The sequence below is a fragment of the Hirundo rustica genome, chromosome 23 (genome assembly GCF_015227805.2).
Source record: "Hirundo rustica isolate bHirRus1 chromosome 23, bHirRus1.pri.v3, whole genome shotgun sequence".
NCBI lineage: Eukaryota > Metazoa > Chordata > Aves > Passeriformes > Hirundinidae > Hirundo > Hirundo rustica.
In genome coordinates, this window is record NC_053472.1 from 5,108,731 (window position 1) to 5,116,411 (window position 7,681).

Sequence of the window (7,681 nt, forward strand, 5' to 3'; positions counted from 1 at the left end):
GGGGAGATGGAGGCAGATATGACCCTCAATATACTGCCCTTCGCTGTAGTTATTTTCTCTTCTCTCTATTATTTGGTGAAGTTTTCTAGAACCATTTATATTTTTCCGTATATCACTTTAAAATCAGAAAGAGCTTTAAAAAGTAAATTGCATTTTTCCTCTCATCGCAGAGCCTTAGATTTCTTACTCCTTGATTTTTCTCTTTTTTCCGTAAAGTAAATGAACAACAAAAATTTTTACTGCACTCTCAAGAGGTTATATTCTGGTCATTTCTCATGGTTGTTTTTCAGTGTTCAGTGACAATTATTACTAAAAAAGAATATTTTTTCCAGCCAGGAGCTAGAATGGGAGCAGTCATGTAAACCATGGTTTCTAAAGGATGAAACAATCAGGCTGCATCCGCCTGCTAGAGAAATCCTGGGAACCTCAATGACCTTGGATGCACTGAGGAGATTTGCACAAGTTTTTTAACTTCTGCACCCCCTGGCACCCTCAGCTTCACTTGTACCTGCCAGACACAGAAGGAAGTGCTCCAAACACCTTATTTCTGGCACTTCTCACAGTTTGGAGGTGTCATCCGCTTCGCCGGCGCTAATCCAGGCGGAAGGAGTATGCTGAGCAGGGATCAGCCTCTGAAAAAAGGAGGGCTCAGGCTTTGCTCAGCCTCTCAGTGCCTCATCTGTCTGCGGGAAACCTGAAGAACAAGCTGGGGTTTCTCCTGCTGATCCTGCACAGAAACCACAGGCGTCTTCTCAGCAGGGTGAGACCTACAGGGTAGCTCACCTTTCCTGTCTGGAGGCAGCCCTAAGTTTTAGAAAGATTGTCCCTCTGGTAACTTCCCCTCATCTCTCATTCCCTCCAAGTAGCTGCTACCATCTGTTCACACATCCAGGGCTTTTATTTTTAAGTGGAAGTCCTTCACCATTCAAGGAGAGCCTGCCCCATGACACACAGACCAGGTAGCACCTCTGCTTTGATCAACGCCTCCTGCAAGTTCCAGGTGTGTCCCTGTCACCTCAGCAAGCTGCAGTGAATCTCTCAGCAAAAAAACAAGCCATGCAAAGCAGAAAGCCTTGTCATTGTGCTTCGTGCCTTGGGATTCACTGAAATCATGGACAGAAGGGCCTCAGGGACAAAATGCCACTCAATGAGCTCTTTGCTGTCTAATCTGAAGAGTTCCAAGTGGGGAAAAGCAGGAGGTGAAATAGCAGCGGATCAGGGAAGAGTCTATCCACTTAAAAACCACTTGCTTTTCAAAGGAAGAAGCACCAAGGACTTTCTTGCCCACTTGGTGATGTCAGTTCCCAAAGGAGACAGGAGGAGGTGGCTCCTTGGATGACCACAGGTGCCCACACGGTGAATTCAGATGAAAACTCAGCGTGGCCCTACAGGACAGTGGCTGACCATGCCTGGACACTTCTGTCCTTGCAAAGTGGGAGGAGGCGGCCAGCAAACCTCACCTGGGGGCTCTCAGTTCTGCGCTGAAGGATGCCCAGAGTTTGTCAAAAGCCTTCAGGAGGAATCACACCCTGAAGACAAACTCCAGAGTTCTCCTTGCTTTTCCTCTGTCTGGTCTGAGTTTGGAACGGCCGCCCCATTACTGCTGGTGACAGGCGTGTGATAACATTGCCATTTCATTAGCAGGGTATTGTTCCGGAGATTGATGGCTGGCAAGCTAAGAGAAATTGCATCTCCCTCTGCAGCTGCCTGTCTCAGAGACAGCATTCATCACAGGAGGAAGGGAGGGAAGGAAAACATACAGGAGTAAGAACCTGATGCACTGGCATTCCACCGAAACCATCTGTCTGGGGGTGAGGATCCTGAAGTCTGGGAATGTTCCCTTTGGTGCTCCAACCCCAAGAGAAACTAGAGAAAATGTGAACGGTGGGACCACTCTCCCCAGTCTGAAATTACAGAGGCCTCACATCTCCTCTGTTCTCAGGAATTATTATTATTAAACAGACAGTTCCAAAGCAAAGCAAATATTGACATTAAGTGAGAAAGTAAATGCCATTGTGCTTCTGGGTGATGGAAGAGAGGAGAGAGATGATGAAGAGCAGAAGAAAATGAGGCTCTGGAAAGATTTAGAAAGGCTTAGATTTGTTCCCCAGCCCTCTCAGCATCTACACACTCTCCTCTTGCTGGGATTTGGGGCTTTCTGCTGGAGACAGGAACACTTCGAGCACAGAGGAAGGGCATACTGTAGTGCCTTGCGTTTGTAGCAACAAAAAAAACCCAGCTCATATTAAAACTGCAACCTATCCTGCCACTTCTGCAATATCATCCCCATTTTGTCTGGCCCTCTCCATCCTCCCGGAGGCAGCTTCTGACGTGGGAGGCCTCCGAGAGCTCCCGATGCGATGAACAAAAACAAACTCGCGCCTGTACACGAAAAATTAAAACCTCATTTGTGTCTGCTGAGCGAACAAACCACAGCTAATTAAATCCCCTCACAATAGGACGTTACACCAATGAGAACCACCTCCTTCAAAGCACAGCTGGGGACAAGCACAGCCATTCGTGCCGTGTCCCTCCGGAGTCACGGGGTGACAAGTCTTTCATGGCACAGGCAGGAGGGAGCTCCCTCACGCCCTGGCAGATGAGCCAAGAGAGATTCGATTTGATTTTGCCGGGGAAAAAACACACACAGACACAAAGAGGCACGCAGCAGGAAGGCTCTCCTGCTGCCTCCCCGGGGAGCAGAGGAGCTCTCAGCCATCGCTCCCACTGAGGGATGGGGAGTTCCCTTCGTGCTCACAGAGTTCGCAGCAGGGAGGGGACACTCGGGCACTGCCAGCGTGGCCGTGGGCTCTGTCCTGCTCTCTGTCACACGTGATGTGCAGGAGCCCAGCAGGGAGAATTTATTATGGTCTAACATCCGTGCCAGTGAAACCATACCCATCTCCAAGGCTTGAATAACCTCTGTTGCTATTGTGCAGGACCTCCTCGCCAGCTTCACACACCCTTAGGGAATGGAGTTGGGAGCTGCTTTTCTCCTTTCTCACAGTCTGAGTTTGGGTTTTTTTGGTGGTGTTTTTTTTTTTTTTTATCCCCAGACAGTGAGATGAGAGGCACAGAGAAATCTGAATGACAAAACTGGGGCCAGGAAGCACATCTGCACCAGTGCCAACCAGCATCCAGATCTGATCACAGAATCATTAAGGTTGGAAAAGGCCTCCAAGATCATCGAATGCAACCTGTGACAGATCACCGAGTGCCACATCCAGCTACTCCTTGGGCACCTCCAGAGATGGGGACTCCAAACTTCCCTGGGCACGCCCTGCCAAGGCCTAACAACCGTTTCCATGAAGAAATTCTTCCTGAGTGCTTCCTGAATTCTTCCTGATGGTCCATGACAGCCCCCTGGCAGTCTCCGTTACCCAAAGGCAGTCACGTGAGCAAAACCTTGTCACACACCAAGGGAAACGTCCCCAAACTGCTGGGGACAGCCAAACAAGTATCTCACAACTTCCCACACTATTTATTTTTCACCCTAGAGCGGGTGTAATTTCAAACTGTGCAAGGTGCCAGCTCGCAGCTCTGGCTTTGCAGCAAAGGGGATTCAAAAGTCAAAGGGTGGTTGGGAAAAGATCTGTTTTGTATTAAAAGGATGAAGTTCATTCAGCTAAGCTTGGTCTGGACTCCTTGAGCAGGAGAACAAGAGCTCCTTCACTATCTGCACCCACACAAGGTCTGCCTTTTTGAATTTTTTTTTTTTTCCAATATCAGTTAAATTTCTTTTCTGAACAAAATGTAAAGTGGCTCTTTTTTTTTCATTTTAGAAGTGTAGAAATGGGATGATTCACCAGTATCTTTCATTCTTCCCTACAGATATGTTTGCTATCATGTTTCTTGCAAAATTTGACTTATTTATGGAAGCGTTTCCTGCAAAGAATGTCAGTTTCATTAAAGCAGTTTTCTGATGAGGAAGCAGATAATCAGAGAATACCTGACCTTATAGCACTGAAAAGCTTTTCTGACACAGTGGCAGGAGTGGGAGGGCTGGATTCCTGTGTTTGCCATGATTCTGGGCCAGGAGTGAAGGAGTAATCGGGGAGACAGGACTCCAGCCCAGCCAGAAAGGAAGCAAAAGAGAATTTTAGCACCTTTCCTGTGCCTCTCCTCTGTCTGCAGTGTCAGCAGCATCACTGCTATGAATTTGCACTCGTTTGCAAGAGACTTTTTGGTCCCTGGGGAACAACTGTCATCAGTTCAAGCCTGTGGTTTGAAAGGGTCTAGAATTGCAAAGAGGAAACAAAGCAAAGACAAGACTTCATCTGGTTCTGAAGCAGAGTCAAACCAAGCCATTCATGCATTGCAGTTTCTACCAGCAACCCACGTGGAACATCATCCACAAGCACTGACATCTGGTGCGTGTAAGACCAGTGCGCTTTCTCCATAGAAAATCCTGGAATATTCTGGGGCAAACATGCTCTGCCTTCTGAAATTGCCCTTAAATATCCATAAAGCTTAAGTATCCTTGATGCTTTCCTCAGGAGCATTCCTAAAGCCAGAAGCCTGGCAGAAAGGGAGAGGGAAAAGCCTTGAGGAACCAAATGAATGCAGATGACAGAGTGGCTGTGAGGGAGGCAGAGCCCCGAATGGCTGAATTCTCTGTCGGTGCTGAAGCCAGCTCTGCATTGGCTCAGGGGAGGGGACTGTTCTGCATCGTTCTGCATTGAGTGTTGGTGGGATTTTAAGGTTTTCATCCTGGTTTGACACCAGTTCTGCCGCTTCCAGACTGGCTGATTTGTGGCAGGAATCCCAGAGGCTGTGCTGAACTGCCTCTCCTCACCCATCTTGTCTTGCTCCTGAGGGCAGCTTTACTAACTCACCTGAAAGATTATTTATTTGGCAGTAAAAACCGCAAATAAAACAGAGCTGCCTAATGAAGACAACTTGGTGACTCTGGCCCATTTTTAATTTTAATGTTGCTTGTAATCTCCATTCTGGTCTCTGGAGTTGTCAGTGGTTTTACAGCTCCTGATTATATGAGTGCAGCAGGCAGAGACAGCTCAGTGGAAGAGCTGGGAAAGCAGCATTAACAACAGCCCCGGGGGAATCCAGCCACCACGGCAGCTGAGGAATTGTCTGCACCATCATTGCAGTGACAGAAAGCACAGGCTGAGCAAGCACTCCGTGGTGGTGTCCTTTTCACAACCTACCTGGCTGCTTATTTATAGGCAGCCAAATAGCTCTGGGCCTGAAACACAAGGGAGGAGGAGACTCCTGCGTCACCGTCCATGGAGGGAGTGACACTTCACTGGGTGTTACAGACATGAAGTGTTACAGAAATAAAGTGGATACCAGGGATTTGCCCATGGGTGCAGAAAAGAAGGTCAAGCCTGTAGCCAGCTTTGGAATCTTGGACTATCCACCACTGCTCAACTCCTTATCCCCAAGGCCGTCTCCACCGGTGGAAGATCCCATCGATAACAAGCGAGCCAGCCTCCTCTCCAGAGCACTGTCCTGCCAATAAAGCCCTCCAGAGTCATTCACCTCCTCTCACTACAGGCCCGGTGCTAACCAGCTCACAGATTGGAGAGTAAATCTATTCAGAGCCTAAGGATTTTCTGACAGAAAGATGGATACAGAGACAGCAGTTTCCTTCCCGGCGTGAATAGAGGCAAACACAAAAGGCCAGGCACATTAAAACTGGGCACAACTCCTGTTTGGAGCCCCGTGTCCTCAGCTGTCTTTCATGGCTTGCTCTCCTGCCTGCAGGAGCCTCAGGCTCACTCCTTCCATTGTGCTATGAGGGATGCTCTCATCCACCACGCAGCAAGCACATCAGCCTCTGGTGTTGGAAGAGAATGCAGCAAAGGATGCCTGGAGAGCACAGAGACTGTGGGATTGCCACCACCGTGGGCTGAGGGAGCTGGATGCTGCCTCAGAGCTGGGGACTTGGAAGGGAAATGTGGGCTTTGCTCCCTGGGCAGTCCTGTCCGCCCAGGATCAGGGATGAAGCAGTCGGCAGAGCAGCATACAGAGCTCCACTACTCTCCTGGATGCTGTGGTGGCTGGCAGGACCAGTCTCAGCCCTGCAAGGTTTGCATCTCTCCTAACCAAGGCAGGAGGTGCTTTAGCTTTTATGGATAGGAGAATTGGGACCAGGAAGAATTACACAACTGACATACAGGCAGCCTGTGGCAGATCTCAGAGTTCTATTCCAGCCCCTCCTAGGACTCAGAAGAAGTTTAATTAAGGCTGCATCCTTTCTCTTTACAATCATGTAAATCTGGAGCAACTCCCCTGGAATTACTCTGTCCTTACCTGCCCAGAGCCTGCCCCAGGGCTCACAGGCAGGCAGCACTTGGGAAGGTGGCCACAGAAGATGCTTCAGACCCTCCACTTCCCCAGCCCAGGCCTGCAGGCTCTTCCCTGATGCTGGGCCCCTTTTCCTCCGGGGGAAAGGGTACCGCAGTGCAAAGAGTGCTTGGATAAAGTCCACAGGCACCGACCCCCAGTGAGAAAGGAGGGGTCCCATCCCCTGGCTCCCCTCCAGGGAAGCAGCATGTCAGCCACACAAGATGCTTGTCGAATGAAGCGCAGAAACAGCCACCAGCTGTGGAGCTGGTGAAAACTGGCCCAGCCATTGACAAATATTTCTCTGGAGACAGCTGACTCAGAGCTGCTCTGCCTCCTGGGTGTCTCCTGTCATGCAGGCCTCGTCACTTCTGTGTCTCAGAATTAGCCAGGAGGGTTTTCTGCCTTCTGAGTTTGACCTTCTAAGGATGTTCAGCATCTTTCAGCATCTGGCCCATCAGGGATGTGACACGCTTCACAGCTGTGCGGGGCAGCAGGCACAGGCTTCCCAGAGCAGCAGAGACCTCATTCTTCCTCCTTGCTTCCCATCTCTTTCCAGGGACTGAAGCACATGGGCTGCATGGCTCGCTCCTTCAGTTGCCAGCAAGGACACTTGGGCAGAACACAACAATGTACCCAGGTGACCAGGAATCTTTTCCTTCTTTTATCTCCTCCAGCATGCTGTTGGGAAGCACCTTCCTGGGACTGCCACCCACGGCTCTGCAGCCAAACCATTGGCACGGATAATCAGCATTGCACTACAAAGCCAGGGAAACCTCCCACTACCTGCAGGGAGAGATGAGCCTCTCTCAGGTGCTGGATCACTGACTCTCAGTGCTGCTTAGCTCAGTCCCTGGGCACATTTATCTGTCTTCAGCCACAATGGAAATTCCTGTGCACATCAGGGGCTTACCAACCAGGGCTGCATTGGCTTTGTCCCAATTCCCGATGCTACCCTGCTGCCTGGGCTTCCCAAGAGGCAAGAAAGAGGCTTGTCTGTCCTCACAGGTAATTAAACCTGGATTAGAACATGATCTGACTGGAATCCAGCCTGGGGAAAATTGTAAAGTGCTTCCCAGAGGTGAAGATGTACAAGCCAGAGTCCAGGCAGTGCTGTGCCTCCTCTCTGTCTCCTGAAAGAAAGGGGATAGCAAAAAACCCACAGAAGCTGCTTTGGGAACCTGGACAATACAACATTGGCCACTACATGCAGCTCTCTGTTCTGCCTACAGGAACTGAGGCACAGAGCCCTGACTCTTGTAAAACCAAGTTTAATCCCTTGTTTCCCCTAATAGTTCATGTGCTTGGTTTTGCAGGGCTCTCAGGAGTGAGGTTGCAATCTCGGTACCCACAGCACCCCCCACCCCTGATCAGC